This window comes from Dryobates pubescens, chromosome 26, assembly GCF_014839835.1.
Source record: "Dryobates pubescens isolate bDryPub1 chromosome 26, bDryPub1.pri, whole genome shotgun sequence".
NCBI classification, from domain to species: Eukaryota; Metazoa; Chordata; class Aves; order Piciformes; family Picidae; genus Dryobates; species Dryobates pubescens.
In genome coordinates this window covers 8,622,914-8,650,039 of record NC_071637.1, presented here as the reverse complement: position 1 = coordinate 8,650,039, position 27,126 = coordinate 8,622,914, and positions in this window count along the sequence as shown.

Genomic DNA, 27,126 nt, shown 5'->3' with positions numbered 1-27,126 from the left:
TAATTTCCCTTTGTGCTGCAGAAACTGCAGGGTGAGACTTGCTGTCTAGACTAGACTAAAAGTTGCAGGGATATGTCCTTATCTCAGCTAAGTCAGTGCAGATATGTTGGTTGCAGTGGACTGATGCCAGCTGACATCAGATGCCAATCTGTACAATTTGTTACATGTTTCATTGCTTTGGTGTGAATCTCACTGTACCCACACTCAAATGATTTTTTTTTAAGGCTACATTCATAAAAGTTTGTAAGAAACTTTATGATGCCTGTGTCAAAATGCTGTCTGATTGGGAAATTTTTATTATTTGTGCTCTGAGAAGCCTACAGACCTTCACTGGTACAGATGCTTAGTCATTCTACACTCTTCCTGAAAAGCTTGGGACTTCTGTTATAAAGCAGCTTCATCTATTGTTCATCCTGGAGCTACTGAGAATGAATTTAGAAAGTTATGGATTGCAGCAGGAGGTGAGGAAGAGAAAATCTCATCTATATGGGACCCAAGAGCAGTCATGTGCCATGACAACTCCGTCTCAGAGGAGGAGATTTCCACTCTGAAGGTCATCTTTCCAAGGCCTCATGGCTGCTGGAAGCAAGGCTTTTTGAATTAGAGCAGGCTGCCCTGCCAGGGCTGTGAAATTATCACCTCTGAAAAACTTAAAATGAGTAGCAACTGCATTGAATGTTAGAGACCTTCATGACAGAAAGGTTGGCAACTAAGGGCAGGATACTCCAATAAGAGCTGCTGCCATTGTCCTGGAGAGAGTGAGACATGCTCAAACGATCATCACTTAACCTCAAAGAGCAGGTCTGAGTGCTGACATATCCCAGCAATTTAGTGTCATGACAGCAACTACAGGCTCCTATCTGAACTGGGAATCCTGAATTCCAGACAGGGGAATGTCTAGGTGTGTTGGTGGTGGGTGGTCTAGGTATACATGAAGAATGATAGGTATACGGGAGATTCTAGGTGTGTGGGACCACACCAATTTTAGCCCCTCAGCTTTGGCCCAGAGTAGTTTAGAGACAATATAAACAGCACAAAAATATTGTAGCCATATCCTGATGGTAGGAATTAGGTAGAAATCGAAAAGCATGAAATCAAAACCTGAGGGATTCTGCTGTAGAGCTGGTTTTAGAATCCCATATTTAATAGTCCTGCACTGCAGCAACGACAGATGTGTACAGAACAAATTACATTAAATAGCACAGAAATCAGAAGAGAGCTGTGTTTGGAGCTTCACGCCATTCCTCCCCACCTTTTCAATCAGACCAATTATAACTGCAGGAGAGTCCCAGACCAGATGTGAATTGTTAGCTCTTCATGCACTGCATGCAGTCCCTTCTATCTGATCAGCCAAAATAAAGTTGTTCCGGCATAAATCATCTTCATGGTTTGAAATCAGAAAATTATATCCTTTGAGAGAGATTTTAATTTGAGGAAGTGAGGTGTGCTGTTATAACTTCTTCCTTTTGAGATTTAGAGTGATGATTAAGAATGGTATATAGTAGTAAGTCACAAGGAAAGGTATACATAGATACATATATCTATATGCATCTTCCCCTTTCTCAGGAGTTTAGACTGGAAATGTCTAGAAAAATAATCAACTACTATGTAATTATGCAATTTCACACAGATGATGTGGCTTGACAGGCTTGAGATGTGGGCTCATGAAGTTCAACAAGGCCAAGTGCAAGGTCCTGCACCTGGGCTGGGGCAATCTCAAGCACAAATACAGACTGGGAGAGGAGTGGCTGAAGAATAGGCTTGGGGGTGTCAGTTGATGGAAGATTCAACATGAACCAGCAATATGAACTTGCAGCCCAGAAGGCAACCGTGTCCTGGGCTGGGCTGCATCAAAAGAAGTGTGACCAGCAGGATGAGGGAGGTGATTCTCTCCCTCTGCTCTGCTCCCATGAGACCCCACCTGGAGTACTGCTTCCAGTTCCAGTGCCCCAACATAAGAAGGAATGATGATCTTTAAGGTCCCTTCCAACCCAAACCATTCTATGAATCTATGATGGCACACACAGTAGTAAACACTTTCAGGGTACTAATCAGAGTGGCCAAATTTCAGTGTTCCATGTTTGTATAATGTATGATGGAGAGCATCAAACAATTTTTGCAGTCTTCTCTTGCTGTAGGTTGAACCCAAGGGAAATATGTACAGAGGTGATACCTCTTTGGGATGTAAACATGCTATAGCACCTTTTGTGTCCTCTGAGGGGAGGAAAGAAGAGGTCAAGTAGCTTTGTTGGAATCAGTGGGAGGAAGAAAATGTTGGGTTGTGCCTGTCTTTTAGTCATGCATAAATAGTCATTTAGGCTGATTAATATGTTTAAAGTAAAACAAACCAAAAAGATCTGTACAGACTTGTGAAGTGTTATATGTACACAAGTACACATTAGCTGGCAGTGTGGCCAGGCAGGCACAAATGAGTCTGAGCAGGTATGAAGGAAGAAGATTCAGATTTGCAGTTTGTTTTGGTTTCTTTCTTTCTTTTTTTTTTTTTTTTTAATTGTTTTGCTCTATATTGGTCTTGCAATAGCTTAAATTGCATATGAAGCTGCAGCCAGAAAACCTGGTGTCTGATCAGGTTGTGATAATTTTGCCAGCTAGAAATACCATCCCAGTGGATTAAAAAAAAAAGTCAAAAAAAACCAAACCCAAGAGTGTGTGATCAGTAGCTGTGCTGAGATCATGGAAGGAGATGCTTTTAGGGTTGGCTGGAGAAGCTGGAAGTGTTGCTATGCAGGGTAGCTCCTGAGCCCTTTCCCCTAGAGGAAACCTTCAGAGGGAGCCCCATCCGTGATGCCTGACATGCTGCAAAGCAAAGTCAGCTAGATCTGCCCAAATTCTCTTCCTAAACCACTGAAGCCTGGGTGGATAATTCTTCACTAAAATAGATAAAGAGTTCTTGTATGATCCATCCTGTCAGTTCTGCTATGGGGGATGTACCTGCAGCAGTGGGGGCTGTAACACTGGTGACTGGCAAATTGAATGCTTGTTCAGATCCTAAATAAAGAGAGGTGTGTGTGTGTGTGTGAGATAGTGTAGGGGGGTGTGTAATATCATAATGAATATATTGCCATGTGTGCCATAAAATTTAAACTTAGCAATACATAATGCAAGAGCATGCTTTCTCACTTTATTTCGGTATCTGGAAAGTTTCAGCACTGGCATCATATCAATATTTATTAATGCATTGTGAACTAGAACCTGTGATTATTACTCATGCTATCTCATACTTTACAAGCTTCAACTCTGAAGAATAAAATCACATCTGCTTTTGCTCTTCCCATATTTTATTCAATGTTTTAACAGCTTTGCCGTAAATATCTCATCCATTACGATTCAGTTGTGACTGTATCAACTTCACATCTCCTGTTTTATTGCTGTCATTATAGTTAAACAACGCACTGTTAATTCTGTTAACTAACAAGTTCATTGTTCTCAGTAGTCAGCAATCTCTGTTTGTTGAGTCCACAGTGTTACTGGTTGTAAATCAATCCCGGGGACCGAGTGAAGCGTTTTCTTTCATTTGGAAGATTAAGATATGCTCTTTATAAAGGCTGATTAATAACATGTTAATTGTGATCCCAGGTAATAAAGCTCGCAGGGTAATTCTGATTTACTGAGAGCAAAGCCAATGCTACCTGTTCCTTTCAGCTTCTGTCCCAGATAAGAGCAATTTTCTTACATACTAAGCTGAGTGTTAGAAGTTGTAAACCTGATGCTGTGGGGGAGGAGGGAACGACTGAAAATTATGGCTAGAAAGAATATTCAAGAATAATGGCAAGTGGAATGACCAATGTGTTTATGAGTGGAATTGGGTAAGAGCCTAGTGTTGCCGGGGATCAAGAAATGGATAAAGGAAATGAATGCCATTAGATATAAAAAAGAAACAGAGATAGTGGATTTATGAGACTTGGATTTGTGCTTTAGGGAAGAATGGAATAAAGAGGGATAGAAAAGTAGGTGGAGCTGCTGACGAGGGCAGTAAAGAAGAAGTCATTCAGTAAGAGATAGAAACTGCGAAAGGGGAAACACAAGGGAGGTAGCATGGAGAAGGAGAGAGAAATGGAAAGTCACATTTTCAGCAATGGTAAATGGACAAAAATGTTATTTTAAAAATCTGAAGGCGCTACCGCATGATTTAAGTACCATTTGTGCCTTGCCAACACACTCCAGTGCTATACACCTGTCTGGTGCTTCAGCTGGTATGCAGAAGCACACTCAGGTCCTCCTCTTCCTCATTCCTCCTCACTGTTTGTGCAGTGACAATGGGCAGCAGGTCTTTGGGGCCTGTACCATCCTGTGCAAGGACAGCAATATGTTAGAGGTGGGTCTGAGCCACCCCAACGAAACAGTTCTCCTGCCCCTAGTCCTGCTAAGCTTAAAGCTCCTGAGTTGTGTTGAACTGTAGTTTGGCCGATCTGAGATTGAATTTCTGCAGGGAACAGCACCTGCCCTTTTAAGGATGTGTGAGTCAATTGATTTCACAACATGAGTAAGCCTGTCTTCTTTTGAGAAATATGTAGTCATTAGATCTAATTTTTTTTTTTTTGATGTACAATTCCTAAAGGAAAATATACCTCACTGTGGTTTGAAAGCTGTCTCTTGAGAAATCTTGCATGCCTGGTGATCATTTGAATTCTTTGCAGTCCTTAACTTGCTGTCTGTGTGTTAGAAATCATTTTAAATGAATTGAATGAAATTCACAAGTGTTATGTGCCAGGGTATGATGAACTCACAGGAAATAGGACTCAAAGGTATTTTTTCTTTTCTTTTCTTTTTTTTTGTTATTATAATAAATAGGAATGGACAAAACCAGCTTTAATGATGTCTCTCTGAATGAGATTTTGTGGGTCTGTTATCAATAGGGAATGTGTGATGCCTTGTTTAAATAAGCTGGTTTATTTATGTTAAATTTCTATGTAATTATACATGCATAATAAGGAGTAACCACAGAAAGAGCAAGGAATGCTCTTGGAATGACATACATGGATGTAGATGAATTACATTTTTCAGTTAGTCCTTATTTAGGAAATGAGACATTTTTAATTTTCTTTTAATTGTTTTAATTTTGGGGGCTGGAGTTTGTGATGTCTTGTCTTTGTTTTGGTTTGTGGATATGGGCTGGAAATGTTACTGTTCCCAGGTGTGTGCAGCTGGACAGCTCTGGGGGCATCAACACAAGAAGGACTTGGACCTGGGAGAGAGTCCACAAAAATAACCAGAGGGCTGGAGTACCTCTGTTACGAAGACAGCCTAAGAGAGTAGGGGTTGTTCAGCCTGGGGAAAAGAATGTTCTGGGGAGACCTTTGAGCAGCCTTCCAGTATTTGAAGGGAGCCTGCAAGAAATCTGGGAAGGGACTGTTTACAAAGCCATGCGGCACTAGAACAAGGGGCAGTGACTTGAGCAGGGTAGATTTAGATTGGACATCAGAACAAGTTCTTTATTATGAGAGTTGTGGAACATTCGAACAGGTTGCCCAGTGAGGTGGTGGAGGCCCTGTTCATGGAGACATTCAAGGTCAGGCTTGATGGGGATCTGAGCAACCTGATAGAGTTGGGCATGCCCCTGCTGACTGCAGGGCGGGTTGAACTAGATGATCTTCAAAGGTCCCTGCCAACCCAATGCATTCTGTAATTCTATGCATTTAATTCTGGGCTTGCTTTGCCTGTGCCCTCCACCCATTGAGGAGCACACCACAAAGCACGCAGGGACCACATACCAACTGCTGTGCTGTGGCTCAAGGGGAGCCTCCAGATGCAGCATGCCTGAGGGCTCCTGGGTCCTGCTCTGCTCAGTTATTTCAGGCTGTGCTGTGCTGGCTGAAGCCGAGTGGCATGTTTGTGCAATGGGATGCTGGTTTCATTATTTTATACAAATTACACTACAAGTTATGTCAGTGTAAACCAGGCTTTGTTCTTTATGTTGTGTGGTTAGCTTTAAAACAAATAATCAGTTTTTAGGTCTGTTGACAAAGGAAATAAAGAACCTGAGAGTGTAGTGGAAAGTGAGCATGAAGGCCACTTTTTACCTTCATAGCCTCTCAACTGCTAAGTTTGTTTGTCTATGGCAAATTTGGGACTGTGTCCCTTTGCTGAGCTCTGTGTGTTTCTACCAGATTAATAATTGGGGAGGGAGTCAACAAATTCCCATTTCCCCATTTGAAACTTGGTATGAAGTAATGCATCAAACTAAACACTTTCTGTATCTCAGCTCAGCAGTAATCATTTTACCTGTTGGTACTACTTTTTAAATTGGATCTAAACACAGGACAAGAACTCTGTGAAACGGTTTGGCATTTCACTTGGGATCCACTTCAACACTGAAGTTCCCAAAAACAAATCAGAAAAGTTGCACACCCGAGATCACTTCCACCACCTTGAGATTTGAACCAGGCTGGTTCAAATTTTGGTCCATTCACTCAAAAAAGCCCTTAAACCTCTTTGACTTGTTTTGGAACTATCCTGTAGCTAAAGGATAGGTCTGAGAGCTCTAGCTTTGACTTCTCAGTCATATATCTGTGTGTAACCTGAGGGTACATCATTCAGCTGCTGTACTCAGAGTTCCCATTGACAAGGCAGTGATAATGATAATAATAATTACAATGCTCCTGTGCTTTGTATAAGTATTGGGAAACCTTAACTTCTTAACATTTGTCATTTGTAAGGTACTTTATTTCTTTGTAAGGTACTGTATTTCACAGATGGAGGAAGCTAAAGAAAAAAGGGGATAATGACAGGATCACAGAGTGTTATGGGTCGGAAGAGACCTCTAGAACTCATCTAGTCCAACCCCCCTGCTAAAGCAGGATCACCTAGAAATAGATTCTGAAGGGAAGGTTACCTTCAGTTTTGCTTTCAGCATTGTAATACTCCTCAAGAGTACTCACACAAGCCTTTGATCCTTTATTATAAAATTTTGTTTCATGGAATTCTGGGTGGTCTGATATTCATCTCAGGGAATGCAGCTCTGTAGAGAAATGTGCACAAGGTGAGAGGGATTGCATATCACACGGCATTCGGACTGGGCTTTGTGACGTCAAAATACCTGCTTTATATATATTAAGAGCTGTAACCCTGAACTTGAGAAATATACCAGTTTTATTCTTTATTAACTGACTGAACTAATCGTGCTTTCACTTGATAACACAGGAATGGATTCTGCAAATATCAGTGGATATAGGGCAGCACTTGCTTTCCCTCAGTATCTGCTCAAGCTGCACTGGGACAGATGTATTATTTTCCCAAAGGAGAGGATAACATTCCCCACGTTTGCCTAAGGAGTACACTTGGAGGCAGCTGTGATAAGCTGGTAGACTTCCATTTTACTTCACTGATGTAGCTGAAAAGAACTGACAAAGAAATGCATTCTTTTGGAGCTAGCTAAAGAACTGAAAAGATACTATGGTGATTATCATTTAAATCCACTTCCCTATATCCTGATGGGCGACTACATGTGTAACATATTAAACTTTATAAGCCTTTGATGGCTGGTGGGAAGCAAATGTGTATTAATCCTGAAGTGAAAGTTTGCAGAGAAGGGATCACTGCTGCAAAAGATCTGTAGCTAGGTCACAGCTCAGAGCAGGTATTTTCCTGGAGGTGACCCCTGGAATGGGCAGTGCATTCTGTATTTGGGAAGGTTGTTAATCTATGCCAAATACATGATCGCATGTGAGGCTTGTACTTTGTATTATTTAATTTCATTCCAATTATTCCAGAAAAAAAAAACAATTAAGAAAATGAATAATTATGAAAGTAAGGTCAACTCAATTTTCTCTACTAATGTTTTTAGTTACTGGACTCATTATTGCTAATTTCTTTCATAATCTTTGCCATCTAACCTCATTTGTTTCATTGCTAAGTGGCAAAAAGGGAGCATCATAAAACTTCAGTGAAAACAAAGCAAAAAAAAAAAAATCACATCATTTTAGTGATTTCCTGAGTAATTATCTGTTGTTAACCTTTAGGGAAGGAACTCTTCTGATGATCTTCAATATAGCTGTTGAATTTCCATCTTTTCATTTCTAATTGCAATTTTCCAACCTTAAAAGATATAGATAGGTGGCTATATCATCACTGCTTCTTTTTCTTCTGAGGATGTTATTATTAAATTACAAAGGTACTTTAAGCAGGTTTTAGAACCTAAAGAAAACTGCTCTCTATTTACTATATAATTTTAAATATAATAATTTTCATGGCACTGAATTCTAAACATTTTAAATTGTTTTTGACTGAACAATTCATTTAGGCTCACAAAACTGCCTTGTATTTTACCTGTAATATTTGAGATGTGAAGCAGTGTGCACTTAAGTCAATGGGAGGATTTCTATACATTTCAGAGGGTGACAAATCAGGTTGTTCCTTCTAATCCTGTAAATTAGTAGACAAATGCCCCCGCTTTTTGCAAGGTTTATTGAATGCAATGTTGCCCTGTGAAGGAGCCACCTGTATGGGAGAACTTGTGGCGCTAAATCCTTTGTCTTGTGTTTCCATCCAGAAAACAAAGAAGCTGGAGGTAACCTTTGAAATAATGTGTGGGTGGCAGAGAGAAAGAGTCAGGTTCTAGTTTGTTATTTGCACTGTATCTTTTAAAAGGAATACAGCTTTCAGATAACAGGAATCTATGTTATTATGTAGTAATTTACAAACAAAAGTGTAAAATAGCAAAAATAATACTGGGTTTGCTGTAGGTGGGCTTCAGAGTTTATTCTTCTCTGTTTCCTTGGGATCTTGGGGGTTGGATTTTGTTGTTTGTTTTTGTTTTTAAGAAATGCATACTATCTGTAAGCAGTATTTAAATGTCTATGCTAGCTCCCCATAAACAGTCACATAGTTAGAATGAATGTTAAGGTGAAACCTGTTGAGTGGCATTGATATATATGGACAATAATTTTAACACATTCATATAGGACTTCATAATTCCTTAATTGTGCAGAAACCAATATATAAGAATATTAAGGTGAAGAGGAAGTTCTTGAAGATGTTTAAAGGAGCATATCCACATCAAAATGCCTAGATTAAAAAGGGTGACTGGAGGTCAGGAACAGTCTTTCATTGCTGATGGATTTACTGAGATGAAGGCAACTAGAAGAATAGCCTCCTTATAAATTTCTTTGACTATCAGGCGTCCAAGCAAAAGGGATTTTCTGTATTTTCCCCTCTTACTTTATTTTTTCAGTTCTAAATGTAATTAAAAGAAGATTTCATCTCCACCCCACTGTCTGGTTCAGCAGAGCTGATGATGATGTTTAGGTAACAGCAGCAGAGTATTTTATTGTCTCTTCTCCCATTCTCTCTCTCTGTGCTGTGTGCAGAGGGATGGATGCTTTGTCTGGAACTGTGACACGATTAGAGGAAGTGAACAGAAGAGTCAGTCACGACCTGGGTGCTTAATAGCGTTTACGTAGGTGGGGGTTAGCATGGGGCAGGATGGAGCTAGAAAGAGGAACCCTCTACAGAATGAAGTAAACCATGAATTGGGGAAAGAAAAAACACAGGAGGGGGGGGGCAAGGATTGAGAATGAATCCGTGTAAGGTATCAGTATCACCTCGATACTCCAGCAAAGCACTCCCTACAAGTCTTTCATGCACTTTGTCAACACATAGCAGCTCTGTTGGAAAGAACTTGAGCCCTTCCTCACCTTTCTCTTTGCTGTTTTACTCTCTCCTCTGTATGCTGTTTCACCACCTTTCACTCACCCACAGTGGCATCCTGCAGCCTTGTCTCTGGACCTCCTGGGAAAGAGGGACCTCAGGTCATGGGGAACCTGCTCCCAGGAGGCACCTCTGCCCCAGTCCCCCAGGCTGATCCCTATCTGCAGCAGTATATTGAGCTTGGAAGCCGTAGGTACAAGTTGGGTTGTACACAGCTTTAGAGCTACGCTGCTATGTCATTCCCTGGCTTGGAGTATCTCACACCTTTTTCCACAGTGTGATTTAGAACTTCTGAACTCTTGTCTTGTGGTCTGCAAGTACACAAGTCAGAAAAGGGGGAAGACTACACAGATAAAGAAAAAGAATAAAAATAAAAAAGAGCAACCATTTTTGGCTCTTTAAATTCCAAGTGTTGTGACACCTGCACACAGATTTCCATATTCAGCCCCTTGGCTGAAACTAAGCTCTGGATCAACTTAATATCTGAAATACTTCCTGCCAGGGATTATATCTGCAATGGAAGGGAGCAAGGCTTAGTGAACTAATAGGTCTATTCTATCTCTAACTACTGCCAGTATGATTATGGGTTTTTAATCAGAAAAATGTGTTACTGAAAAGTACAGAGATTAAGCACCACAATTGCTTGTAACAAAAGCAAGTTTTGTTGGATGAGCAGAGATCTGATGAATGACATGATTTGAAATGTTTTCATCCTAATGGCTTCCTCTTCTGAAGTTAATTTTTTTTGTCAGTTGCCAAAACATTTATGAGCAGATTTGTGGATAATGACACTCTTAGATGGGGGTTTAAATAAAAATCTGTTCCATTTGCAACCTGAAAGACCTAGTATTAAAGCAGACAAATGGTTTTGGAGTCTGATTCTTCTTATGGCAGTGTAATAGATGAGCTGGGGTCACTGGTGGTGTAGAGTGAGCAAGACACAAACTTTTAGGCCGGTTGTTTCTTCCTTGGAGGAGTTTAACATAGAGAGTGATAAATACAGTCTGTTTTGTAAGGAGTGCTTGCTGTGATGTTCATGAGTCTACATCCATGGGAAGCTCCCATTCCCTATGTAGACTGAAAAACAAACAGGTTAAAAAAAAAAAGAAAAAAGAGATAGTCATTATGTGCTGGATATACTACTAAATTTAGAATTGGTTTCTTTGACCATCATTTGGATTCTTAAAAGGGCCAAAAAGAAATCATCCTTTACTAGCCCTTTTGAAGAGGAAATTTGGCTCATGGTTGAACAGTAGATCACAGTATCACCAAGGTTGGAAGAGACCTCAAAGATCAAGTCCAACCTGTCACCACAGACCTCCTGACTAGACCATGGCACCAAGTGCCACATCCAATCCCCTCTTGAACACCTCCAGGGACGGTGACTCCACCACCTCTCTGGGCAGCACATTCCAATGGTGAACAACTCTCTCCTTTCTCCTCATCTCGAGCCTAAACCTCCCCTGGTGCAGCTTGAGACTGTGTCCTCTTGCTCTGGTGATGGTTGCCTGAGAGCCCTCCTGGCTACAACCACCCTTCAGGTAGTTGTAGACAGCAATGAGGTCTCCCCTGAGCCTCTTCTTCTCCAGGCTAAACAATCTCAGCTCCCTCAGCCTCTCCTTGTAGGACTTGTGCTCAAGGCCTCTCACCAGCCAAATGGACTATGATATGATAGATGGACTATGATAATCTAGGATAATATAATAGATTAGGAAAGCTTACTAGGGAATTGTTTGATCACAGCACTCTCATGCCAGATAAGCCACCAAAAAAAAACCCAAAACAGACTAGCCCGTGCTGCGCTTGCTGGTGTTAGCCTGTACCAGCCCATCACAGCTGGTGGAGGTTAGACCACAACACATCCTGTGATGGTCTTTCTCTTTAGCAGTTTTCTTTTCTGTCTTAATTTTAATTGGTATTATCTGCACCAGCCATGTTGCCGGTGCAATAAAGAATCCCTGTAGCTTAAGTACTGAGAAATAAAATCATATTCTGCATTCTAATTTAAAAATTTCAAACTGATAACTCTGCACAGGGCTAATTTGAAACTCCTTTTATTGCCCCAGTGAAGATATATCTGTAACAGCAGCATTTGCAAGATTTTTGTTTACATGTACAACACCCTTTTTATTTTTTCCTCTTTTTTATTGGGGGGGGGGGGGGGGGGGGGTGTGCTGTAAATACTTGTATTTGCAAAGATCTTACCATATTTCTGTTTTGCTGCTTCCAAATTTTACCTGCATGTATATCCTTCATCTCGAATGAGAATGTAGCCTATTATCCTGCTAGGAAACCAAGCGAGACAGTGTATGGTAATTTTGCTTGAAATGTTTTCATACACAAGTAATAAGGCCACTTTTCCCATCCTGGAAAGCATAAACTTTTAGCAAGCTGCAGGATGGCATTAACATTATTTCCTAGTGATAATGTGAATTTTATGATAACGAATGCTGAGGTGCATCTATGTCACGCTTTGTGGGATTATTAAAAAGTATCTTTTGCTCTATTGTCCTGATTTTCACCTTTTCAAAAGACATTCTGTTATGCTTGATCCAGTCTTTCTTTTCCTCCAGCTCCAGAGTCTAGATCATATGCAACTTTGATAATTTCAGTCATTAGAAAGTCTGAATAGCATTTTCTTCACTTCATCTAGGAATTGATCAAAAAGGTAGAAAATTTGGAAGGCAAATTACAGGAAGTTCAGCTCTTTTGCAGACATTAGTGGCAGCTGATAGACATTGTAAATACTTTTTAAATGTTCCTGTAAAATACTTATTTAGTTAAAATTAGTTACAATATGTGAAAACACATTTCTTCTTTGAAGCCAGCTGGGTTGCCAAGTTCTTTCTCTAGGACAACCTTAAATTACAGAATTAAATCCTGGCCTTGGTTAAACAAATTGTAAAATTCCCATTAATTTTAATGAGGGCCAAGATTATCAGATATATACTATTTAAGAAAAAGAAAAAGACATTTCAGGTTTTACCTATGCACTCAAAAGCTAGTGCAGGGTTGTTTCTCACCATAGATTTTCTAGAGTTTATTTTCCAGGCTACTTTTAAACAGTGGGGTTTCTTTATTGTCCATAATACATTATTCCACAACCCAATAGATCTTATTCATGCTGGACTTTAAATCAACTATCAAATACCCACTAGTATCTTCAAAGGCTTCTGAAAAGGAATGGTTTACAATGGTGTTTTTTGCTTTGCTGGTATTATGATTTGTTATTCATCTTGTGGGTTTTCAAGGAGCCCTCTGTACTTAGTATTCATATGAACGGCCTTACTGTATTTAGCCAGATAAAAAACATTCAGCACAATGTATGTAATAGTTACATTTCTATGATATACATACTTGGTAAAAGCTTTCTCATTTTCATCATTTAGACAGGTAGGATCTGGTAAATCATGTGCAGCACTCAGAAGAGGATGACAGTATGGTAGGGGGTAGGAGAAGATAGCAGGCAACTGCTGCAGAAGATTTTTTTTCTGAAAACCTTGACCAGATGTTTGCATCCAAAAGAGGCTGAATTTTTTTTTCTTTTCCCATAGCAAGTACCTTGATAGACATAGCAGTAAAAGGCTGTGCTTGCCTTCCTCATTCCACACTCAGGTTGAACTCCCCATTATTACTAATCTGTTTTGATTTTAACCGCTTTGTCCTTAGCACCTCAGTTTTCCAAAGCTCTCAACTTCCCACAGCCTCAGCCCACTGTGGTTTACACGTGCTTGACAATATCTAGTGTTTTGCAATATCTAAAGTACTGTTGCAAACACCCAGATGGTCAAGTCTATTTGGCACTATTTGAAATTTCTTGCCTCTGTTTTTCAATCTACAAAATGAAGTCTTGATAGCCTGTAGGCAGATCCCTGTACATTGATCTTAGAACTTACCCTTTCAACTGGTAGTGCAGTTGTTAAGCTCTAGTTAAAAAACACACATGGTAGCTCTGCAGTATATGGGGTAAAGCAGAAATTTCTAAGGGACAAATTCTCTTTGTGTAAGGATGCAAGTCAACCTGACTTCACTGACATAGAATAGAATAGAATAGAATAGAATAGAATAGAATAGAATAGAATAGAATAGAATAGAATAGAATAGAATAGAATAGAATAGAATAGAATAGAATAGAATTAACCAGGTTGGAAAAGATCTTCAAGATCATCAAGTCCAACCTATCACCCAACACCATCTAATCAACTAAACCATGGCACCAAGTGCCCCATCCAGTCTCTTCCTAAACACCTCCAGTGATGGTGACTCCACCACCTCCCTGGGCAGCCCATTCCAATGGCCAATCACTCTTTCTGTGAAGAACTTCTTCCTAACATCCAGCCTAAACCTCCCCTGGCACTGCTTGATGCTGTGTCCTCTTGTTCTGGTGCTGGTTGCCTGGGAGAAGAGGCCATCCCCCACCTGGCTACAACCTCCCTTCAGGTAGTTGTAGAGAGCATTAAGGTCTCCTCTGAGCCTCCTCTTCTCCAGGCTAATCAACCCCAGCTCCCTCAGCCTCTCATCACAGGGCTTGTGCTCCAAACCCCTCACCAGCTTTGTTGCCCTTCTCTGGACACGTTCCAGCAACTCAAGTTCCAGCAACTCTACATCTTTCCTGAACTGAGGGGCCCCGAGCTGGACACAGTACTCAATTAATTCACATTCACACCATTTTACATAAGACAAGATTCGGCCCTCAGGTGGAATTTCTTCACATAAATATTTCTGTTCTCTGCAGCGTATCACATACTTCTGTGCTTCTGTCCTAGCTTAAGTGCCAGAATCAGGTCAGAACAAGAGCTTCACTGTTCATCACCTTTATCAAAAGAAGGAAAACCCAAACATCAGTCCACTGTGTGCATAAACAGACCAAGGATTGCTGTTAGATGAGGGCATCAGTAATTTAGTGAGCTGAATCAGCAACGGAGCACACCTCTTCCATCTTGTCGGTCTGCCCTAAGCTTTTACATAATTTTCTGCTAACATATTTTTATTACTTTTTTTTTTTTTTAATTTAACACAAGCTTTTCTCAAGTTTAGAGCATATCACCAGTGAGAATGGCATGTTTTAATCTTCTTTTAATTTACATTCCTTGCTTGCCAGTCTTCTCTAAACACAGAATGACTTCTACTCTTTCACATGCTCATGTGTACGTACTCATCTTTAGTATCTCAGTGTTTGTGCTGTAGTCACCTGGTACAGGACTCACTTTTACTCTGCAATTGTGCTGTTGAAAAGAAAAAATGGGGGGGGGACAAAGACAAAAAGCCTTTAGCTCCTTTAGCTTACCTTAGAGTTTAAATATGTGTTGAGAGAGAAAATTAAAATAATCAATAAATGTATTTTGCAATCCGGTCAATGTCATTGGCATTAATTTTCTTTTTCTCTCAAATGATAAGAATCATTTCACTTCCTCAGCTATTGGTTCCTTCCCATTAAAATACCAACATAATACAGCTTCATGTGGGGCTGTGAAAATATAACTTTCTGTGTTATTTTCCACATACCTTCTAAAAAGCTCTTGGCATATGACACGTCACCTTACTTGTGGCAACCATGTATTATGAATAAGTATATCGGTGTTTTCCTATACCTTAAAAATTCAAAGACATAAACAGTACTTCTGTTGCAAGTCATTCTCACCTCATATTAATTGCTGATCTTTTCTGCTGCCTTAATGATGCTGTTTTCCAACAGCCTGAACGTGTCAGTCCTTTCACTGAGGTCATAATGACTGCTAAATGTGCCACATTTCCTCTGTCAATTTGGGGGAAAATGTCAGATTATATATCAAGGGGTTACTTTGATGCATAACTTTCTGTGAAACACACATCACCAAAATAAACTCTGGTACCTGCCCCATTGAGAATGGGAACTCATAAATAAGAAGTCAAAGCTAATTGCCCCCCCACCCCCGAGTCCACAAGTATTACTATTCATTGTGCTACCTAGAGGTTTGTGACTAAAGTTGTTTTAATGGAAAGCCTTTCAAATAGGTCTTTAAAAAGATATGCTTCACCACTTTTATTAGTTGTTAATTCCATTTTTAACTACCTATTGTTGGTAATATCCTCTTAGCTTGAAAATACAATCTCTTTCCCTAGCGACTCTGTCCATTTTTAGTTCATTGATTCACTGAGGTTTTTCCTTCACTGGATTTCTAAAGCATCAGAAGTTAAAAGAAATTCTTAATTGTTCACTTCATTGTTTGTGCAGTGGTATCAGCATTGACATCTGCAGGAATATAAACAGATTTGAGAAGATTTTTTTCTTGTTCATTTACTCTAGAGTGCTGTGCTATGTTAAATTGATTTGTTTCCAAATATAGGTCAGATAAACTGAAATAATCTCTCTTGAGTTAATGTTCTTCTTTCCAGCTACTTATACACAAGTTTTGTATTAAGTAACATCTAGAGGCTTCAAAGAGCATCAAATTCTCATATCATGAGAATCAGTGGTTAGCCTTACAACATAGTTTTTATTACTCCATTGTGCTTTAAACCTTGGGGCTTGGAATTGGTGTACTGTTTTCCTCTGACCGGGGCAAGTTTTGTTCTGTGGCTGAATTTGGTTTTCAGTTTTGAATGTACTCACACTGTAGAAGGTTCTGTGGAGTCTTTTCAAAGAGGAGAGACAGGGGTGTGTGGCAGACAGAGTATTCCAGCCTCAAATATACACAGCTACATGACAGAGTGTCCATAAGATCAGAGACAAGATATATTTTATAGGTCTTATGTATCTGATGGCTACTTCATATAGAAATGTGACAGATGCTTGAAATCTGCCATATATTCTTTGCCAATATAGAACTGAATAATTAATCAGTTTCTCTGACATTGAGAAGCTTCTCCAAATTCCTGTCTAAAGTCTTATCACCACTTTGGGTACCCACAACCACACTTTTCTAGTGTAAGCAAGCAGGAAAGATTTGCTACTCTCAGAGAGTATTTGCCATGGCTTTAGCCTAGTATATATGAAGCAATACACTTAAACTAGTGTGAACATCATTAATAGGGGGTGTACCCACTCATTAGTTAGTGCTCAGCTCTCTGGGAATAGATCTTCTCCTGAAAGGTACAGCACCATATGGTTTTTCTCTTTACATTTTGTTTGGCAATCCATGTGAACATTTCATTTATTTTCTATAATGTCTAAATCATTAAAAGAGAAGCTTTGGGGTGCAATATGAGACTGACAAAGATAATTACAGTTTTAAAGCCTTAAGAGGTTTCATGCATCATATAAAATTTTACATTCCACCACCAATTTAAATCAATTACAATCTTTAAATCTATAATTGTGCTATTTAAAGCATTTTAAAGGGCAGAATGCATGTGGTATTTCGCTATGTGTTCCAAAGTATTTTCACAACAGATCTGTTTATTGTGTGAAAGCATCTAGAGGCTATTAAAAGATGATCAGAGGCATTATTAACTCTTTAGTCTGTCTCCTTAATGCAAGAAGCAGATATGCTTAAGCATTATTTATCACTTAGTCTCAGTTGTGCTAAATTTCTCAGCCTTTAGTCACAATAATTGTAACGAAGCTTGGAATAGATCATGCAGAGTGCCCTCATAATGCTAAACCAATGACTTCTTTGTGCTTGGGTGAGCATGCATTCTCTTTCACATTACAACAAGGCAAAGAAACAGAAGACTTTTCTAATTTATTCTTTTGGGGGTTTTGTTTGTTTGTTTGTTTGTTTTTGTGCTACATCTAGATCACTGCACAGGTAAAGATGGTGCTCTTTATTCTTCCTGCAAAGCTCTTTTGCTCACTCTACACTTAAGTTTATGTCAGGGGATTTCAGCACCTTGTTTAAGCTACTTTGTTACTTCCTAGTTGATTAACTGGAAACAAATTGTGGTTGTCTTTCAAAATCATAAACCAGAAGTTTAAATTACTGTAGTTTTGATGAGTCTTGCAATTTTTATTCTAGTGGAAATTCTGATGTCCAAACGTGTATCCAAATTGAATGTTTTCCATAAAACTGCATTTCTGAACTTCTTTTTCCTAAAATTCATTCCATAGCCTTACAAAAATAAGAAGTGAAGGACTGTAAGTCAATTGAACTGAAATATCTTGGTAATTTTCTCTTCAGCAACATCAGAAGTCTGTTCAAGGGACTCCATACTTACAGTAATTCTAACCAAGACCCTTACAACCTCACTCATTAAAAAAAAAAAAAAAAAAAGCCAAACAGCAAAACCAACCAACCAAAAAATAAACCAATAACCACTGCCTCTCATTAGCAATTACTGCTGGTGAAAATTTTTGTTATTCCCCTATACACATCATGCAGTTCAGATGGTGCTTAGTGGAAGATAATGGTAATAAAATATACTTCAGCTTTTGGGAAGGGTGGAGGGGAGGGAAGCTGTATGCTGGTTTTCAAACATTAAGTGGGAGTTTTCTTGCTCTCTAAAACAATGCCAGTCTATCCTTTTTGGCAGAGAATAATCCATTGTTACAGAAAACCAGTTTTTCTAATTGTGGAATGAATGCACACAACCTGACGATCTGTCTTATCAAAACAGAGCTATGGGAAAAGTGCCTCAGTTGCGCAGGGAATGCTGCTTTGGAAAGAGTCTTTTTTACATTAATTCAAGACTCAAACAGCCCATAGTACCAACAGCAAAAACTGTTTCTCCTGAGCAATGCAGATACACTAGATAAAAGGGGCTTCCTTTAGCAAAGCCATCCTCCATTGTGGCTGCTCTGAAGAAAGGATTGTCTTTGTCCCCAGGCAGCAGCCTCAAAATGTAAATGCTAATCAGCTGCCTTAGAGGTCCTGTCTAGTTTGGAGATCATCTGATATTAGTTCATTACATGCAATCAGTAGAGGCCCAAACCTTACCAGGTAGTCCTATGTGGAGTCAGTGCCAAAAATGTACCGACACAAGTAAATTTCCTCCACAGTTTTGCTGGTGGTGAAATTCTGCTTCAGGTTTCGGCTCTGTGCAGAACAATAACCTCTGTACTGCTACTCAGCACTGAGGAGGGAACTGAACTCCAGTGCTGAGAGAAGCAGTTTGGAAGTATTAAGGACAGGTAGCCTGATCCTGTCATCCTTGAAGGTAGTAGGAACGTTGTCCTTGCATTCAGAGGGAACAGGACACAAACCCTGTTTCATAAGCATTAGTGTCAAAGAAATTAATTGTCCCAAGTACTGAGATAACTGTGCAGGATCTCTCTTCACCCAGCAGAGGTGAAATTGGATGCAGCACCTTTTTTCAGAGAATTTCCTATGGGAACATTAGCTGTAAGAAATGGTTTGAAACCATCCCCTTGCCTACTGTTTTGTACCAAGGGGACATTTTTCATGTTCCAACATTTCCAGCATTGACTAGCACAGAAGACACATGGGGGGGAAAAAAGGAAAGACGATACCAAAAGCTGTATGTGATCTCAGGTGATATACAAGTGCCCATGTCATTGGGTTGGTGGGTTAAATATTTCCTAACTCTGTTCTCATTTATCAGTCTTTATTACAGTGGGATACTATCAATAAGATTTACCTTTTCTTTCAATAAGATTTACCTTTTCTCTATTAAAAATAGAGCAGATCAATGTCTTATTCCTGCAAGCCACTAGCTGTGTGGCTGCTGAAGACACTTTATTTTCCTTGTCAGTTTTCTCCCTCACATGAAAATTTTTACACTTTTCTGATGTGTAACACCAGAAGGTATTAGTTGCCTTCCCACTTAAACAAATTAGGAATATCTCCAAACAGAGTTATTGTGGCAGGTGGAGATAATTTGGCAGAGACTCTACATCATCTGGCATAGCCAGAGTTCCATTATTCTTCCACACACCTAAAGCTTTCCTGGCCAGAGTACCTTCAGCACTTCACCAGGCATTCCTGGTGGGTGGGGGGTTAGAACAGGGGCTGTACAGCACTGGCTAGCCTCTACAGAACTGTGGGCTTCCACCTCCAGAGGGAATTTTTAGCTGGTCAGATTGACTTGCTTACCTGAGCAGCACAAAGGGATTGAAATGAAGTGGTGAATCTAAGCTGAATGTGTTTGTAAAAGGCCAAGACCATTAAGACTGGAATAAAATAGATTGGTGGCAAGTGGAATCAGATCCCAAGGTATCAAGGATATTGAATGGTTCTATCTTAAGTTACTGCGTTACAAAGAAGCAGAGAAACTACAACAAACCTCCAGAATGGGAGATGTCTGCCGTTTAACACAATTAAGTCCAGCACATTTTGGGGAAATCTTGGGTTTAATACTTTCCTTTGTGAGTGAACTCAATAAAGCTCTCACTGGTGGTGGTGAGATTCAACAATATGCCTAATGAAAATGCTGTGCAAGTGCAGTCTTTCAGAGAAAGAAAACCAAAGCCTGTATTAAAAGTAATTTCCCCCCTCCCAAAGTATCTTGAGATCTAGTCCAATAAATAATGGAATGTCCCTGTAGACTAAATAGATTTTGAGATGATAGGTCTTTCATATTTCCAGTAATAGTAGAAAATAATAATAAAATAAATACATTTTTAAAAGCCATTTAAAAGTCTGAACAATGTTTTTATGCTCAAATAACAAATCTAAATTTCCAAGCTGTGATCTCCATATTTCTTAATGGTAATACATTCCTAGTTTTAAATCCAGCAAATACCCATTTTCTTTCTAGAATTAAGTTATCTTATAAAGTAAGAGCAACTGATAGTAGGAATTTATAGTGGAAACAGCGATTATTGATTCTTAATGCATAAAGGATTCATAATGCAAACGTCGGTGGCAAAATATTTTTGTACTTCATTTTCATATTTATTTGGAAAGTATATGACTGCAATGCCTTATTTTTCTAAAGTGAGAGTAAGTACAGAATGCTTTGGAATTCTCTTAGCTAAAAAGGTGATAAGAATAATAAGGGCTTAGATTATTGGATAAAATGTTTTTCTTTACGTAGAATACATCAAAATAATCAGTTTAGGATTTCTAAGCATGCCTACCATAGCTCAAGTATGTATATCTTCCTGTGAAACCAAAGCATTGCACAAAACTTAATGTTGATAATCAAAGAATAAAGATGGACAAACAAGATCTCTGCACACAGGCTATTAGCAGTCCTGGCTAAGTCCTGTACATGGTATACATGAGATGCAATGAGAAATTTTACAGGGGAACAGATCAGCTTCCTTTTCCCAAGCATTTTATTGTAAAAGAAATCACTGTAGGAATATAATACTTTTAAACTTACAAAAATAAGTCAGCATTGCCCTTTAAAATTGTTTCCACTGACAACCGAAGTCATAGTGGCATTTGTTCATCCAGATCCCAGTACACACATGTATTCATAATGATACATCCTTCGAATGGCACAGTTCTTCTGTGGTTGCTACCTGTCAGCGCTTGTACTCAAGAACCTTGAATATCAGTGACTCACTAATGTTTTATGATATTTTACCTCACTTTATGGTAGTCATTTATGACAAGACCAGAATGACATAAACTGCCATAAAGCAAAGCAATGCAATCACACAAATGACCATAAATCAAGGTAGCAACAGAAAAAGGTCATAAAAGGAAAGAAAATTGGAGAAAACAACATTGGAGTTCAGATTCAGAAGTCTGGAGTTAACAGCACCAAACTTCAGGACAGATGGATGTGTGCAGCGAGTAAATTCAGTGTTCCACTGATACTAATCATTTTTTGTGTGTGGATGCCCTGGCAGATTGATACATGGATGGGCTTTCATTACTTATAAGCACGTTATGATGTACAAAGTATTTATTGCAACTGCATGCAGGAGTTTTTTTCCTCCTATAAAGTTATCTTGGCTTTGTCCTATACCTTAAGCAATTTCCAATGAGGTGACCTTTTGAATGACTTTTCTATATCTATCTCTGGGTATTTCTCCTTCCCCCCCATGAAAAATGTGTTCCTGCAACTCAGATTGACCACCTCTAAAAGAATAGGGTCATCATGTGCTTTTCTTGGAAGTCCCTTTTTCTTGGTCTGGGAGAGAAGCTCCCAGCCTAGAGGGGAGATTGGATGTTGAAAGGTGGTCAGATGGGGATTGGATAGAAAATTCACAAAGCTGAGGAGGGGTTGTGGGTGGGTTGAGTTGGAAGCAGTAGTTAATTGTGTGGTGGCCCTGCTCAGGGGGCTGTTTTATTGTGGTGTGGATGGGGACGGAGGAGGACCAAATGACGTCAGAGAGGACAAGGAGCTCTGCACCCCTCCAGAATGAGAGCCTAATGGGGCAGCAGAAGCTGTATGCAATGAGGTATAACTGTACATGTACCACACCTTAAAGTTATACTATCATAAAAATGAGAAACTGCTAGTGGTGAAGATAACAGCATTTATGAGGAGAATTTATGAGCTGCTCATGTGGTATAAATATATACAGTACACAAACACCAGTGGGGATAAATTCCACTGGACAACCCTGTTATTTTAACAGTAACCTTGAAAATATTATGTTATTTAACCAAAGAAAATGTTAAAGGAACAATACATAATTTAACCACCTCCTCTGCCCTGTACAATTCATCTCTGTTATTAGCAGCAGTGATGTTTTAAGAAGTATGTGCATTAAGATAAACACTGATAGTTAATTGTATTTAGTTTATCACCTTTATGCTTCTCTGCTTCCCTATCCACACCCTTGTGCTTTCATGTTGTGTGCAATCCTGTTTGTATTGGAGCTGATGTGCTTTTAAAACTATAAAGACATATTTTAATCCCTGTCCTTTGTCTAAGACCTCTAATTCTGCCCCTACTTCTCTTTCCTAACTCGGTTACCATCCTCTTCTGTTGTATCACTTGTATTCATAACTGCCATAACCATTTCTAGTCATTTTTTAAAGTTTTTCCTTGTCAGAGGACACCAGTGTAGTAAATGGATATGACAGCACCATAGAAGATAAGAAAATAAAGGGGGAAAAAACACAGAGGACTTGAGCTGAGAGACACTGAGCAAGTGCATTTGCAGTGAACTGAGGTGGGATGCCAAGCCATCAAATTCTGAGATGCAGCAAGGTGATGAGGAGTTCTAGTCCTGCCCTGTGTCTCTGCAGGACATGGTGCTAAGGTACAGCTTGTTTCCCTTCTTGTCCTGGTGCACAAGAAAACCTGGAATATTTGGGATCACTCCAATCGACTTTTGAAAGGTCCTTTTCATAGCCAGAAGTAGTGTCACCTGAGAGTCACACACTGACAGTGAAGGAGGGACGTATCAAGCAGGTCAGAAACTGAAGTGAAAGGAAAACATAGAGAAGTGGTTTGATTGTTAACCAAAGAGGCAGCACTGCAGTGCCTGGATAAACCATTTCATCTCTTCATTACTTGTTTTCCCTGTTGCTTCCCTACCTATAGCACAGGATAGTGTTTGGGAAATTAAAATGCCCTACATGTTAGAAGCAAAATTGATAGCCTTTTAGAGTATTTTCAGATCAAATTTCTGGCATTATTTACCAAGGTGTAAATTCACTTTCTCTGACTGTACTCTTGCTGCCAAGAAAGTAAACTAGGCCATGCTAACAGAATGATTCAAGAGTAAAGAAAAAGCTGGGATCTTAATTTTTGATGCAGTCTATGTGTTCTCCTTATTACATTGTCTGTTTGTACTACTTTTGATTTATAATGTAATTGGGGAACTATAGAAATGTTAATGGGAAAGATACTGTTCTGAATATGACAAAGTTGTTTACTAATTGTTGCCTTTAACTTAAGCTAATTTTGTAGTATTGAAATATTTAGAAAATGGTTTATTTCTTTATTTTTAGGTTGTCATGAAAGCGTTGTTGAGTTTTAACTCCATTCCCAGATGAGCTGAGCTTTCTCCCACTTTAAAACTAAGAAAATAGTGCAAATTAAAAAATTGTTACACTAGGATTCAGTCTGAAACCTTTAGGCAAGCCCATTCATTTTGTTGAATATTTAGATGAGAAATTGTTGCTGGTGTGCTTATTTATTTATTTTTACAACATCCACCGTGCTGCTCATTATCTTAGGGGAGATGGAGAATATTGCAATGATTATTAGTAAGCTTGGTAATGAGATTACTGAACCATTTGCAGTTGACTTTTTTTGTGATGCATAATTACAGGGGTTTATTTACAGTGCCTTTAGAGGGTTTGGTTTTGGTTTTGCCTTTTAATGATTCACATTTATATCCTTTGTTCTTCATGTAAGGGATAAGATTCTATCTCTGGATGTTTTGCATACCTCCCTTCCCACCCTCTCAATGAAATGGCTCTTATTCAGCCAAGTGGTCCTTATTCTGCAAGCTCTTATGTACTTGCATCTTCTTGCTGATATTAATTGGGAATCCTCAGGTAAATAGGATTATGTGTGCACTTGTCCTAGGTACCTCTTCCAGTCTATGTTCAAGTCAATGAACATCAAGTCTCTTTGGCCTTGTCTGTCTCATAAACATGATATACTGACAGAAAATAGTTGAAAGGAAGAGCTGCTCTGCAAGTCTGAAATATCTCATAACTGGAGGTTGTTAAGGTTGATTACCATATTGTCACATTTATTACTCACATTCTTGACTGTTATCCACTTTTTGTCCCAAAGCAGTGATTTCAGCAATTTCTGAAGCTTTTGGTAGAAGATTCCTGATAAGGAAGGGGAAAATTTCTAAGAGAAGTGGGGCATTTATTTGGATCAGCTACAGGGAAGCCCTTGGGTAACAGAGAACTATGGAATAAAGTTTCTCTGGTTCTACACCTTCTTATTCTTGATCACAGGCATCCTTTATTTAGATATCCAGTGGGTTACACATGTGAAAATAAACTATCTTGTCTTCCTGTTGTCTCAAAGTCTTTAACATTAGCAAAAGGCCTTCTATTGACTCAGTAGTCAAGAAAGTGAAACCTTTTTGTCTGCTGATTTAATCAGATTTTTTTACAATAGGTTGAATTTTAAATTCAAGTAGAAAGGTGTGAAAATTTTACTCAACCAACTGTAATCACCTAAATAGGGCACAAGCAAAAAGATGTAAATGGCCGTTAATATATAACATTAAAGTTATGCCACTAATCCCAGATATTATTAAGAAATATGTGGGCCATTTCATTTGAAAAGAAAACATTGCAGGTTCTGGGCTTATTTCACATTCAAAAGCAGATCTGTTGAACACTTGGAAGTTATACAAATCCATCTTTAACTTTAAAAATGCCTTAAATGCTATTTTTTCCCTTCAGCAGCAACCAAGTCACTTCCTGTAAAAATCAAAATCCACAATGCACATTTCAATTTACTAGCAGAAATTTTGAATTTAGGGAAATGAAAGGACAAGAAGATCCAGAATAATTGCATTTCCTTATGGAATAATAAGAAAGCTAAAATTGAGTTGATTTTATCTCAGGAAGTGTCTGTTGACTGCTTCATTATAGCAAGAATAAAACTGCACCACAAAGGGATACATCACTTATTCTAGGTAATTTAAAGCCATACCCCAAGCACACTGACAATAGCAGAAATGCTTTCGGCAACTTAAATGGATCAAGTCTATGGAGAGTCAGTGGAAGAGAAAGAAAACGATCACCACTATTTAGCTTGCATTCCAGCCATGAACTGTAATGCTGAATTCACGTTACTCAGGACTGAGAAAACAACAACACACCCCATTATTTTTAATGTTCAACACGTTTTACTTCCTTTGAGCCAAGGTTCACAGGAGCTCGTTCAGCAAATTATTGCATTCTGCTCCTTCTTCTCTAAAAGCATATTAATGCCCTCCATATGAAGCGTACACAAGGCAGTGACAGCCTCCATGTAGACATTTGATTCCTGAAGCACTGCATCATGAAGTGTGAGAAAGCCTCATTAGAATATACTCTTTCCTGGAAAGAAAAAGGTCCAAAATTTATATTGAACATCCAGGGTTAATTTTATACCCTTTGAAATTACAGATTCAGCTAAACTGCCATCAGCTCACTGGGATAACTTGTCACACTGTAGGAATTTAAGCACCAGCAATCTACTGGGAGTAAATGTCCGTATGTACACTATCTAAAGAATGGCTACCCTGGGGTTTCTACCAAGCCTACATGATCATATATTGATGCTGGGCTTATTTATTTCAGTGGTTCTGAAGTACACTTAATCATCTTACTAAGGTGCCCTATGTGGTACATAATTAATATCATACATTGACTTTGGAAGAAAGCTTGGGGAGGGGGGATTTGGATGATCCAGAAGAAATATGGTAACTTCTTTATATTCAACAGAGAGTCTGTGTGTTAAAGACTGAGCTCCTCCATTTAGAAAGATGAGGAAGGATGAGAATGTCTCTTTTTCACCCCTCGCCCCTAACACTTGTAGTATTCTCGGTTTAAACACCGGTCCAGTGCTAATTTTTGCCAAAAGTGAAAGAGAGAGTGAAAAATCATTAATTCAATTTCTCACTGGTTTGCCTCTGGTGATCGCTGTCACTTCAGGTAATAGCTTGTCTGTGGTTCTGACCCAGTTCTTAAACCAGTCTTTCCATACTCAACCAATTAATCTAATGGTTCATTAATTGCAAACATCTGAAATCATTAGAACCTGATTGAGCACAAAAGCATCAAATCCTGTGAAGCTGTGACTGCTTAGCCAGCAAATGGTCTCATTGCAAAGGAATGTCAATGTTTATAGTAAATGTAACCTAAACTAGGGTGTTCATTGACATATCCCTCCATTTGTATACAACGGCTCTGACATCTATCAGTTCAAGAGTGCATGATTTATCCACTGCTATATCCTGGAACTGACAAGCCAAAGATTACAGCTTAACCTACATGAAAGCAGAGGCTGTATGTATTCCTAAAATAAATATTTAGTAACTGACAAGCTCTGGTTAATATTAATTCCTGATAGAAAGCAGTCAATTTAAGCTTACTTCATGCCAAAATCTATTTGTATTTTGTAAATCATTTTTCATGAATATAGTCTAGAGAATCTCAAGGAAATATGTAAGTGGGGGAGGGTTGCTCTATCAGTTGTATGTTATATATATCACATCTGTATGAAAGAGAACCTTCTACAGGCCCATAAGGTAGGGCAGACCTGGGTAGGGACACATGGAAACAGTACTCTGATGGTAACTGTGAAGCAGAGACTTTTAATTAAGTGGATTTAGTGTGTGTGAAAGATGCTAAATTTACCATTCCAGAACATGAAACCTTCTGTTTATCTGTAGGGGACATGGCACAGGTAGAACTAAACTTCACTGCCAAACTGCATTGTGGATTCTTCTGTCTCCTTGATGTGGTCTTTTTTCTTTCTTTCTTTCTTTCTTTTTCCCTTCTTTTGTTTGTTTTTAAAGGCTACTAATTGATCTACTGATAGATAAATAGGGAAAGAGGTGAAAATTTCTATTAAAGCATTTCTGAGCATTGGCATTCTCCTCAATGTTTTTGTCCTGCTGTTCTGATGACAGCTGCCTTCCTACAGAGTCTAGTCTGGGGCCAACAGCCATTGCTCTCCTCAGCATGGATAATATAAGGGGGAAATTAT